The sequence below is a fragment of the Gossypium arboreum genome, chromosome 5 (assembly GCF_025698485.1).
Source record: "Gossypium arboreum isolate Shixiya-1 chromosome 5, ASM2569848v2, whole genome shotgun sequence".
In the NCBI taxonomy this organism is placed as follows: Eukaryota; Viridiplantae; Streptophyta; class Magnoliopsida; order Malvales; family Malvaceae; genus Gossypium; species Gossypium arboreum.
Window position 1 is genome coordinate 92,720,953 of NC_069074.1, and position 14,050 is coordinate 92,735,002.

General features: G+C 32.1%; 1 long non-coding RNA gene across 1 annotated transcript; it reads right to left on the bottom strand.

Moving 5' to 3' along the window:
• Nucleotides 1–8,308: 8,308 nt before the first annotated feature.
• LOC128293260 (uncharacterized) lies at nucleotides 8,309–10,079 on the bottom strand. Its single transcript, XR_008283410.1, has 3 exons — nucleotides 9,911–10,079; nucleotides 9,356–9,442; nucleotides 8,309–8,572 (listed from the first exon to the last, which is right to left on the bottom strand). It is a non-coding gene; the product is annotated as an uncharacterized LOC128293260 (long non-coding RNA).
• Between the last annotated feature and the right edge of the window lie 3,971 nt (nucleotides 10,080–14,050).

A 14,050-nucleotide genomic window follows, 5' to 3' on the forward strand; every position in this document is an offset into this window, starting at 1 on the left:
AAAATAACACAAAAATGGTCATCTTCTCAATTAGTTGCTGCCGAATTTTGCTCTCCTCCATAGCTGGGGTTTATTCAATTTTCAAGCTTCATAGTAAATGATTCCAAGCCCCGTTTTTAATAATCTTTACGTTTTTAGAGTCCCGGTAACTTGATTAAGCTTATTCTAGCAATAATTCAACCTAGGGTTCATATTTGGAAAAATACCCATAGATGAAATTTGTGTATTTTGGTGTTTTATGATAAAATATGAGGTTTTAGATTATGTTAGACAACTTGTGCTACTCGGTTTTAAGTGAAAACGAGTAAAATGGCTTAATCGTTAAAAATACCTAATAGTCATAAGTACATGTTAGAGTGTGAATTTGATGTTGCCATAGAAGGAAAAAATGATCAGCATGTCATAAAACATAAGAAAATAGGATGGAGTTTAATTTACGAGCCTTGGGGTAAAAATGCAAATATGTGAAAGTTTAGGGGCAAAAATGTAATTTTGCCAAAGTTTGGGTCAAGGACTGTTTTAATACATGTGAGTATTAAATAAGCTAAATTTTTTATATAGATCAAAAAGAACAAAATCCGGAGTTAGATCGAGGAAAGAAAAAGATAGTGGACTAAATCGATATAGTTGATCGTATTTTGTTTCGAGGCAAGTTTGCGGTAAATAAATGCAATATTATATTATTTTATGTTAATTTTGTTAATTTCCAGCATGTGTATATTTATTTTATGAAATTATTCAAAGAAGACTCAAGCATGAATTGACGGAGAAGTAATTTCAAAAAGTCCCGATTGAACCTTAGGAATGTGTAGGATGCAAATGTCATGACATTAGGGTTTAAGGATACCATGTAAGACCATGCTAAGGCATGGCAATTGGCAAGGTTTCTAAGGCAAGGAAATCATGTAAGACCATGTCAAGACATGGCATTGATAAGTTACTATAAGGCAAAGGTTCCATGTAAGACCATGCCAAGGCATGGCATTGGTGAGTTCATAAGGCAAGGATACCATGTAAAACCATGTCAAGACATGGCAATGGTAAGTTTCAAAAGGATACCACGTAAGACCATGAAAAGTCATAGCAATGGTAAGGTACCCGTGTATCCTTAGTATTCCAAGTGGTTCAACGAGAAAATTTAAAGAGAATATCGAGGTAAGGTAAGGTAAGACAAGTTCATGCTAGAAGAGCAAAGGTAATAACGTTTATGTATGCTTGATAAGGAAAAAGGTAAGTAAAATGTATTAATAAATTTGACTAAATAAGTAAGTATTTAAGTAAGTGAGTAAGTGAAGAAGTTTAAAATATGTCTATGACAATTAATGAAGTTGCATTAAGTAGTAAGATAATTCTTATGAATGTTGTTATTTATTTGCATGCAAACTTACTAAGCTTAATGCTTACCCCCTTTATTTTCCTTCTTTTTATAGTTTTGTCAAGCTAACTCGGGGATCGTAAAGTACGTCGGAGGTCCAGGCACACTATCACAATGGTTATTTTGGTATAGCTAGACGTTTCATTTTGAGTATGGCATGTATAGTATCGTAGCCATTTTGTGTGTATGATCTTATGATATGGCTGATAAATGGTGTATCCCGAATTAAGGCCTAATCGGAATAGTGATTTCGTGACCACAAATCCGAGATAGAAATAATTATTTTATAATTATTTTGAGGTTTATGATATGATTGCATAATTGTGTGAAAATTTTGTGAAGAAATTTTTGGCATAACGAGTTTAATTTAAAGTTAGGGACTAAATCGAATAAGTTGCAAAACTTGCATTCTAGAAGTTTTTAGTATGAAATTGCTTTGAAATATTAATTAAGAGGTCTTAAATGGTAATTTGACCAATTTTAAGTTCATGGAAAAAATTAGGACATGGAAGGAATTTTTGGAAAGTTTAGTAGTAAGGGCATTTTGGTCATTTGGATATTAAATGAAATAAAAATAGGAAAAATAACCCAAAATGATCATCTTCTCCATATTGTTCTGCCGATTTTTTCTCTCCTCCATAGCTGGGGTTTCTTCAACTTTCAAACTTCATAGTAAGTGATTTCAAGCCCGCTTTTAATGATTTTTATGTTTTGAAATCCTGTAGCTCGATTTGGCTTATGTTAACAATAATTCAACCTATGGTTCATATTTGGAAAAATATCCATAGGTGAAATTTGTGTATTTTTGTGTTTTATGATAGAATTGAGGTTTTAAATTTTGTTAGACAACTTGTGCTACTCGGTTTTGAGTAAAACCGAGTAAAAAGGCTTAATCGGTAAAAATATTTAGTAGTCATAAATACATGTTAGAGTAAGAATTTTATGTTGCCATAGAAGGGAAAAATGATCAGAATGTCATAAAACATGATAATAAGGGATGAAGTTTAATTCCCGAGCCTAGGGGCAAAAGTGTAATTATTCAAAAGTTTAGGGGTAAAATGGTAATTTTGCCAAAGTTCGTAATAAGGATTGTTTTAATGAATGTATGTATTAAATAAGATTAATTTGGTATTATAGATCAAGAGAAACGAGATTCATGTCGTGATCGAGGGAAAAACAAAGTTTACGAGGAATAGGCTCGATTGTTAAAAATTTTGTACCGAGGTAAGTTCATGTGTAAATAAGGTAGCATAATTGTTATTTTTAAGTTATTTATGTTAAATATATGATATGCTGATTTATATCATGAAATATATGCTTTGTGGTTATTTTCGAATAAAATGCAAATTAAGTGTATTATTTATTAAATATAAAGTGCTACCGAGTATTGGTTTCGGTATTTTACGGAAGATGGCAAGGAGATGTGTTCGAGGAAAATCCCGTTTGAACCTTAGGAATAGATTAGGATACAAGTGACATGTCACTAGGATGGTTGAACATCCGAACTCGTTGAGTTGAGTCCGAGTTCACTTATGGATGTGAAATGTCTGAACTCGTTGAGTTGAGTCCAAGTTCGTGAGATGTAACTAGGCATCCGAACTTGTTGAGTTGAGTCCGAGTTCACTTATAGATGCGAACGCCCGAGCTCGTTGAGTTGAGTCCGAGTTCACTTATGGGCGGGTTACATGGTAGCTTGACTACAAATATGGTACTTATGTGCAAATTATCCATGTATCTGAGTTATATTCCTATGTGTTCAACGGGTAAAATTTCTAGTGAAATGGAAGAACACTTAAGATGCAGGTGACGTATTGGTAAGTATTGTAAAATGAACACTTTGGGCAGGTATGTACTTAACCTTCGGGTTGAAAATAGATACAACAATGATAAGGTGGTAAGATGATTAATGATGTTTAGAAATGTGATATATGTTTTGGTGATACCATGCTAAGGTTGTTTGGTATAATTGTATTGTTATGTTACTTGTTATTTGCATATGACTTACTAAGCATTTATGCTTACTCCCTCCTTTTCATTCACTGTAGTTTTGAACAAGCCGGCTTAGGAATCGGGACAGGTCGAAGGTTCGATCACACTATCCGAAGGACTCTTTTTGGTAAATGGCTTGTAAAACTTAAGTATGGCATGTATAGCAATACACCTATTTTTGTAAATAATTTTGTGATATGGCCATGATTTGGTTGAGAAAATGCTTAATAATGATAAGTCATGGAAAATGCTAAGTTAGATCATGTTTGATGTCATGGAAGTTTAATATGTTATCTAGATCATAAAACTCATGAAAAGATGAAATTTGCCATAAATGAATATTGCAGCAACAACGACATGAGTTTGAAAATTTACTAAAAATCATAAAAATTGAATTTGGTGATGGATTAAATATGACATTGAATCCTAGTATGTCTAGTTTCATATAAAACAAATGAAACAAGTAAAGGAATTATATGTTATAAGATATTTGAATTTTAGTGAAACAGGGCCAGAGCGATTTCTAGATCCCCTATTCCAACTTTAGAAATTTACCATAAATTGTACAAAAATAATTAGGTGGTGTAGTTTATATTCCTGGAATCCTTATTGAGTCTAGTTTCAGAATAAATAAACTTCATAGTCATATAAACTTTTCATAGAGAGAAATATGGTTCGTAGTAAACAGAGGTCAGTCCAGTTAAGTCCTGAAATAGGGGTAACTTTAACTAATAAACTATATTAATTGGCCCAACCAAAAATTCTAGAAAAAAATTGGTAAATATATATATGAGTCTAGATTTAAGGAAAATTTACAGATCTTGATTTATAGCTTTTTAACTCGAGATATGATTTTTCTTGTAACTGTGATGTAGGTAGCTAGAAAGCTGTGAATGTAGAAATAAATGATTCGAAGTTCTTAATTCGATAAATTATGTTCGGTAACACCTCAAGCTCGACTCCGGCGACGGTCTCGAGCGTGGGGGCGTTACAAATGGTATGTAAATGTTTGATAACGATGAACTATAAGAATGGCTAATCAAATTGAAGTAGTGTACAGGGGTTAATTTTATGGAAGAAATATAAATGAGTTTAGTTTCAGAGTAAATTTACGAATTGGATTTCGTATTTTGGAACTATACTATTGCCGCTTGTCGGAAGTTCTAAAATAAATTGTTTGAAATTGTTTAAGTAATGAATTAATGCTGTTAACATCTTTGAATAAAAAACCTCAAGAATCAAAATTAGGGAAAATTTGAAATTGAGACACAAGACACGAAGAAAAGACTAATGAGCAAGTCATTTAGGTACATGATCCACTAGATCCTGATATTCAACCATATTTATGAGTCAGCTCTGACCACTCGATTGCAAAAAACGATTATGTTATCACCGGTCAAGTGATAAAATGGTCATGCACATTTTATTCGATTGTTGATAAAAGGAAGCAAAACTGATCATGCTGAGAAATTGCATCTAGGATTTAGCAAGGAGGCCAAAAAAATCACTGAGGACTGGTTAAAATCATTAATTATGTGAATTGCTATGTTTTGAAAGATGAATTAGTATGCCTATTAATATAATTTGATGATGTTTAAATATAGAAATTGCCCTTTATGAAAGTCTTTTTGTGCATAGTTGAATTTTGATTGGTTGACTCATTTGATATGAAATGAAATAAAAAGTTGAAATTAAAAATGGAAAGATTCTAAGAACAAAGTATTCAATGAAAGTTATGAATGACAGGTGATTTTATCAAATAGGTCTTCAAGGTCAGATTTTTCAACTCCATAGTAAGTGATTTCAAGCCCTGCTTTTAATGATCTTTACATTTTTGGAGTCCCGGTAACTTGATTAAGCTTATTCCAAAAATGTAAAGATCATTAAAAATGGAGCTTGGAATCACTTACTATGGAGTTTGAAAATTGAAGAAACCCCAGCTATGGAGGAGAGCAAAATTCGGCAGCAACTAATTGAGAAGATGACCATTTTTGTGTTATTTCATTTAATATCCAAATGACCAAAATGCCCTTACTACTAAACTTTCCAAAAAATCCATCCATGTCCAATTTTTTTCCATAGACTTAGAAATTGGTCAAATTGCTATTTAAGACCTCCTCATTAATATTCGAAAGCAATTTCATATTAAAAACTTCTAGAATGCAAGTTTTGCGAATTATTTGATTTAGTCCCTAATCTCAACTTAAGCACTTTATGCATAGAATTTCATCACGAAATTTTCACACAATCATGCAATCATATCATAAACCTCAAAATAATTATAAGATAATTATTTCTATCTCAGATTTGTGGTTTCGCAACCACTGTTCCGTCTAGGCCCTATTTCGGGATGTTACATTTCTCCCCCTTTTTAGGGATTTTCGTCCCCAAAAATCTTACTTGTGAAGAGATTTGGGTACTATTTTCGCATAGCCTCTTCGGGCTCCCATGTAGCCTCGTCTACCCCATGTCTATTCCATAGTACTTTCACAAGTGCAATACTTTTGTTCCTTAATTACTTTACCTCTCGAGTTAGAATCTTTACCATTTTCACATTTCAACTCAATGAATTTCTTTCCACAATTCACTATCACATCATGTGTAGTCAACCAATCCATACCAAGAATCACATCAAACTCATCAAATGGCAATAGCATGAGATCAGCCGGAAAACAGTAGCATCTAATTATCAAAGGGCAATTTCTACATATTTTATCTACTAATGCATGCTTGCCTAATGGATTCGATACTTTAATCACAAATTCTGTAGATTCTATAGGCATACTCATACTAGGCATCAATTTCATACAAACATATGAATGGGTTGAACCCGGATCAATCAAAGCAATAACTCTAGTATCATGGAGAGAAAATGTACCCGTAATCACATCGGGGGAGGATGCCTCCTCGCGAGCACGGATAGCATAAGTCTTCGAGGTGCTCTAACATCTGGCCTCACTGCTAAATCTCTAGATGCACCTCTATTATTTTCCCCAACTCCCAGATTTCTCAGTGGTCTACCTCTGACAAAAGCTTTTCCTGATCTTACACTCGGTGTTGCTTCCCTTTTTATCATCTCGACACTCTCGAATAAAATGGTCCGTGCACCACATCGAAACAACCTGCCCCGCTTGTTCGACATCGACCGGGTGATGTTGACCACATCGGGACACTCGTCTATCAGTCAACACCGCCAACACTTGCAATCAAGTGGTCCGAGCTTTGACTCATAAATCTTTCGCCTGCTTCGCTAGAATATCCAAATTTGAAAAATTAGATCTAGTGGAGAACTCTCTAGGCCTCTTGGATGTAGACCTAAATGACTTGCTCATTAGTCTTTTCTTCATGTCTTGTGTCTCAATTTCAAATTTGCCCTTTCTTTTAAAGCTCCTCCGCCTTTATGTGTTCTCTCAACTAGGATAACAAATTCTTTTATTTCTAGGACACCAATGCATAATCGATATCATCATTAAGCCCTCCTCAAATCTTTTGCACATAATAGCCTCTCAGAGACACACACTCTCGAGCATAATCACGAAGTCTAATAAACTCGCTCATATTCACCACCGTCATATTGCCCTATTTCAACTCTAGAAACTCTTTTCTTTTCTCGTCAACAAACCTCGATCGATGTACTTTTTACTAATTCCTCCCGAAAGAAGTCCCAAGTGACTCTCTTTGGTACAACTGATACAAGTGTCTTCCACCAATGGTAGGTCAATCTCTAAGGAGTGATACAACACATTTCATACATTCCTCGTGTGTGGTGATAACTCATCAAAGACTCGATAGTATTCTCGAGCCAAAATTCGCTTTTTCGTGATCATCATCTTTTGTAGCTCAAACTCTTCTGGCCCTTGTTTTCTAATTTTATCAACTAGTGGTTTTTTCTTATAACCGCACTGTGACCGGAGGAGCTACATGGGTGGTCCGATGATCATGAAGGGTGGAGGTCTAAATACCAGATTCGTCCAACGAACTAAGCAAACCATTCATTCATAGCTTGGAAGAAGGCTTTCGAGCCCTCCTCCCCGACTAACCAGAATGGGCCTTTCACTACTATTTGGCGGCACCGCCCTTCGTGGGAGCGGCACGCTATTTCTACATCATCTCGCACCAGCTTGTTCTAATCCATAACTATAAAAGAAAACATTTTAAAATCGTCAGGAGTCGTCACACTATCAATACATAAGTATGGCATGTATAGCTAGACTCTTACTCATACTAAATATTCTGAGAACCGACTAAACCTTGGCTCTGATACCAATAAATGTAACGCTCGTACCCGATACCGTTGTCAGAGTCGAACATGAGGTGTTAACGGACTTAATTCATTACTTAAACAGCTCAAACAATTTGTTTTAGAACTTCCAGACAAGCTGGCAATCTACGTCCTAGTCGCTTAAAAATTCATATCTTGAGTTCCAAAATACGAAATCCAATTCCGTAAATTTACTCTGAAACTAGACTAATTTATATTTCTTCCATAAAATTTCCAGAATTTTTGGCTGAGCCATTTAGTACAGTTTATTAGTTAAAGTCTCCCCTGTTTCAGGGTATGACTACTCTGACCGCTGTGCACTACGAATCAAATTTCTCCATGTACATAATTTCAATGACCATACCGTTTGTTTCCCTTAAAAATAGACTCAATAAGGAATCCATGCATGTAAGGTATGACTCTTAATAATTTTTTTACAATTTATGGTTAATTTCCAAATTCAAAAAGGGGATCCAGAAATCGCTCTGGCCCTATTTCACAAAAACTTAAATATCTCATAAAGTATAACTCATTTACCTATTTTGTTTCTTCCATTTGAAAATAGACATAATAATATTTAATTTCATAACTTATTCATCATTTAATTCCAGTTTTACTATTTTTAGTGATTTTTCAAATTCACGTCACTGCTACTATCTGATTCTGTTTTGTGCTAATTTCACCTTTTTCATGATTTCCATGGAATAACTAGCATTTACACATACATAACACCAAACATGTCCTTGATTAGCCATTCCAACAGCTAATCATTATCAAACATTTACATACCATTCATCATCCATATCATAAGATCATACACACAAAATGGCTACGATACTATACATGCCATACTCAAAATGAAACGTCTAGCTATACCAAAATAACCCTTGTGATAGTGTGCCTGGACCTCCGACGTACTTTACGATCCCCGAGTTAGCTTGACAAAACTATAAAAAGAAGGAAAATAAAGGGGGTAAGCATTAAGCTTAGTAAGTTTGCATGCAAATAAATAACAACATTCATAAGAATTATCTTACTACTTAATGCAACTTCATTAATTGTCATAGACATATTTTAAACTTCTTCACTTACTCACTTACTTAAATACTTACTTAATCAAATTTATTAATACATTTTACTTACCTTTTTCCTTATCAAGCATACATGAACATTATGTACTTACCTTTGCTCTTCTAGCATGAACTTGTCTCACCTTACCTTACCTCGATATTCTCTTTAAATTTTCCTGTTGAACCACTTGGAATACTAAGGATACACGGGTACCTTACCATTGCCATGACTTGTCATGGTCTTACGTGGTATCCTTTTGAAACTTACCATTGCCATGTCTTGACATGGTCTTACATGGTATCCTTGCCTTATGAACTCACCAATGCCATGCCTTGGCATGGTCTTACATGGAACCTTTGCCTTATAGTAACTTATCAATGCCGTGTCTTGACATAGTCTTACATGATTTCCTTGCCTTATAAACCTTACCAATTGCCATGCCTTAGCATGGTCTTACATGGTATCCTTAAACCCTAATGTCATGACATTTGTATCCTACACATTCCTAAGGTTCAACCGGGACTTTCTGAAATTACTTCTCCGTCAATTCATGCTTGAGTCTTCTTTGAATAATTTCATAAAATAAATATACACATGCTGGAAATTAACAAAATTAACATAAAATAATAGAATATTACATTTATTTACCGCAAACTTACCTCAAAACAGAATACGATCAACTATATCGATTTAGTCCACTATCTTCTTCTTTCCTTGGTCTAACTCCAGATTTTGTTCTTCTTGATCTATATAAAAAATTTAGCTTATTTAATACTCACATGTATTAAAACAGTCTGTGACTCAAACTTTGGCAAAATTACATTTTTGCCTCTAAACTTTCACATATTTGCACTTTTGCCCCAAGGCTCGTAAATTAAACTTCATCCTATTTTCTTATGTTTTATGACATGCTGATCATTTTTTCCTTCTATGGCAACATCAAATTCACACTCTAACATGTACTTATGACTATTAGGTATTTTTACCGATTAAGCCATTTTACTCGTTTTCACTTAAAACCGAGTAGCACAAGTTGTCTAACATAATTTAAAACCTCATATTCTATCATAAAACACCAAAATACACAAATTTCATCTATGGGTATTTTTCCAAATATGAACCCTAGGTTGAATTATTGCTAGAATAAGCTTAATCAAGTTACCGGGACTCCAAAAACGTAAAGATCATTAAAAACGGGGCTTGGAATCACTTACTATGGAGCTTGGAAATTGAAGAAACCCCAGCTATGGAGGAGAGCAAAATTCGGCAGCAACTAATTGAGAAGATGACCATTTTTGTGTTATTTTTCCCATTTTTATTTCATTTAATATCCAAATGACCAAAATGCCCTTACTACTAAACTTTCCAAAAATTCCATCCATGTCCAATTTTTGTCCATAGACTTAGAAATTGGTCAAATTTCTATTTAAGACCTCCTCATTAATATTCTAAAGCAATTTCATACTAAAAACTTCTAGAATGCAAGTTTTGTGATTTATTTGATTTAGTCCCTAATCTCAACTTAAGCACTTTATGCATAGAATTTCATAACGAAATTTTTACACAATCATGCAATCATATCATAAACCTCAAAATAATTATAAAATAATTATTTCTATCTCGAATTTGTGCTTTCGCAACCACTGTTCCGTCTAAGCCCTATTTCGAGATGTTACAAACATGGTTTAATTGTTTTTATTGAACCTTTAATTAATTGCAATTTAAGCCCCCAAGTTATTTTCTAATTAAAAATTTATAGTGATAGGACTTTAAATTTTAATCCATAGGCCTTAGTTAACCACATTTTCGGCCAAATTGTTCATCCAAAATTTAATTCACCTAAATAATAACTCCATGAATATCTTTATTTAATATTTACGAACTTGGTTTACAAAAATGAGGTAATGAAATTGTAATTTTCAATACAAATGAAAATCGGGTCGTTACAAATTCATGTCATTATCGTTAAATATGAGATTTAATAAAGAGTTAATTACACCATACATCCATAAACTATAACCTTCATCTAAAATTTAAAATATTTTAAATACAACCGCAAACTATCGAGATTATATCAATAAGATTCTTCATTACTAAAATCATTAATTTAACCATTAAATAAGATGTCAAATCTTATGTGGCATAGTTTAAAAAAATGAAAAGTTTAAAGAAAAATAAATATTGTAAAAATGCATTTCGTAAAAACCTTGATTTTGAGATTTTCGAAGCTTTTATAAAAGCTATGTCGCTCTCCTTCTCTATCTCTTTCAATTTTCCTTTATTTTTAATTTTTACTTTTAAAAGTTATGCACAAGATTTGACATGTCATTTAACGATTAAATTAATAATTTTAATAATTGAATGACCTGATTGATATAATATCAATCGTCTGATGATGTAATTACAACATGGACCAATTTAAAACGAGGTTGAAGAGATAATGGAATTGAGTCCATTCAAAGGTGGGTGTTGTCAAAGGGTGGGGCAATGTTCATTGATGTTTGTCGTGAAATGACAACGATATTTGTTGTGGATTTGGCCCTTGTTTTCTCATATTTCTCATTCATCCCAACACCAAGCAATCATTCAACTCATTGATTTCACTTTATAAAGCTAATAATTTGTATATTATGTTATTTATATAAAATACTATAACCAGACATTTTCCATCTTCAACCTTTTTATATTTATTAGTATTTACCCAATTATAAATAATTTTTATGTCACCTAATCATGAAAAATTATAAAATAATCATTCAACTATTAGTAAATTTCACTTTTGGTCACTTAACTATGAAAAGTTAGAAATTGGTCACTCAACTATTCAATTTTGTCTTATTTGATCACCCCCACTAATTTGGATTTTTGGGTGTTTCCATTTTTATGTTAGTCAACTGGTGATTAAAAAAGATAAAATTAAATTGTTAAATGACTATTTTGTAACTTTTGAAAGATTAAATATAAAGCCTCAATGTTTAATTACAAAACTTGCAAACATTGAGAAGGGTTTTGTAAGTTTTGGGTGGTAATTTTTGGTTGTGGCTAAGGTACGAATAGAAATTTCATGTCGAGTAATTGATGCAATGGTGGTTTCTTGTTTTGTAGGTTTCCCGTTGTTAATATTGTGTGGAGCTTTTTGGTTTCATTGTTGGGGTGTCGTGCTCTTTTTTATGTTTTGGCATTGTTTCGCTATTGTTGTTTTACTTGTCGAACTTGTCAGGTTGGGTGATCCCAATGTCTTATCTTGTAATCATTTGACTGAGCTAAAAAAAAAGTTATCTTAGCTGTAATTTATGAGAGCTTTAAGTTTTAGGTTTGAATCTGAAACTACATTTAGCTTATATTGATCGATAATGTGAGTGTCGAATATGAGTATATTATAATTTTCTGAAAGGACAAAATATAATTTTATTATGTTATAATTTATGATTTCATCATTTTTGAAAAAGACTGAACATAATTTTTTTTTCATTTTGAAGGCCCAAATACAATTTTACCATATATAAAATTTAATGATTTTTAAGGAGATTAAAATGTAATTTTCCATTTTTGAGAGACCAAAACCCCTACCTGTCTCCCTTGCATTCCCCCTACATAGAAACACCATAAAAACACTATACCAAGAAAAATGAACATGATGTATAAAACCGCTCCGTAATTTTTGTAATTTAATCTCTCAACTTTAATTTGACATAATTTAATATTTTTATTAAATTATTAGTAAATTGGAATTGATAACACGATAGTTACTATTGTTGGTTGAGAAAAATATTTTGTCGTTGAAGTGATGACGTGAAAATTTAAAAAAAAAACAACTTTAAGTATTTGACTGACATGTAAATTTATTATTAGTTTAATATGGTTGATTGGATTTTCATGTGGCCCTAATTATGTTATTGAATAACATTTTCTTTTATTTTACCACTTTAGCGATAGCAATTACCAATATTATCAATTTACACCTAATAATAACATTATAAAAATAAAAAATAAAAATTATATCAAGTAACATAAAGGGATCAAATCATAAATTTTTGAAACTAAAATCAGAATTATACTAAAATAATTAAAAATTGCATAGTGCAATTTCAAAGAAATTTAAATTTTGGGATTGACTTTTAAATAGTGCATTCAATAATTCGGTATGAACAAACACAATAAAAAAAAAAAAGTTGAACAAGTCAAAGTGACCCAATCCATTTTGACTAAACATGCCTAACTAGTGGGTCATACATGGATACCCAATTTTCAGTCTTTCACACACTAATTAAGTTTTAGCAGTAATTAAAAGATGGAATTAATGGAATTAAAATTTTCTGGATCTTATATATAATATTTAATATTTTTTTAAAATCATCTCATTACAGTTTTTTAATCATATCTGTTTTTTTTTTGCATTATGCCTAGAATTACCCATAGCCTCTCCCTAACCCACAAATAGGAGGATAATATGCTTTATTGTACTCGAACACATATCCCCTGTATTAGCAACAATATTCATACCAATCAAATTAAATCGACTAATATTTAATAAATTTAAATCACCCATAATGCTTTCTCTTATCTCTAGTATTGTCTTCTTTCTTTTTATCTATATAATAATAATAATAAATAAATAAATAAACAAACATAAAACCCAATGATATAATGAAATTGAGTCCATTCAAAGCTGGTGGGGCAATATGTTAATTGATATTGTCTGGAAATGACAATGAAATTTGTTGTGGATTTGGCCCTTGTTTTCTTACTTTGTTATATCTTCTTTTTTTTTTCTTTTTCTCATATCTCTCATTTACCCCATCACCACACAATCACTCACTGATTTCTCTTTATAAACCTAATAATTGGTATATTATGTTAATGTATTTATCATCTCTTTTAAATTGGTAAAAGTATCATGGAGATCATTGTATAAAGAGTTAGAGTGCAATTTACTTCATTTATTGAAAAATGGAAAAAATCCTTGCATGTTAGATAAAAAAGCAAGCCGATCATTTTGTTAAAATTTTTATCTATTTCTATTGTTAAAAACTTATTATTGTATGCCAGCATGAGGTACTTGTGGCACGCCATTTTAACTGTCTGGTTATTTCGTCAATTATTAACAATAACACAACTAGCGTGACTTGAACCTAAGCCACACTTGGAACAATGAATACCCTAACCATTAGGCCAATACATGGGTTTCATCCATTTGCTTTTTATCTAACACACATGCATTGTTAGTAATTGAGTTTCATCTACCATTAATAAATGATAATATGACACATCATCATTGAATAAATTAAAAATTAGTAGAGGAGTTATAAATAAATACTAATAATTTTAATTAAACATAATTAAATGATAAATAA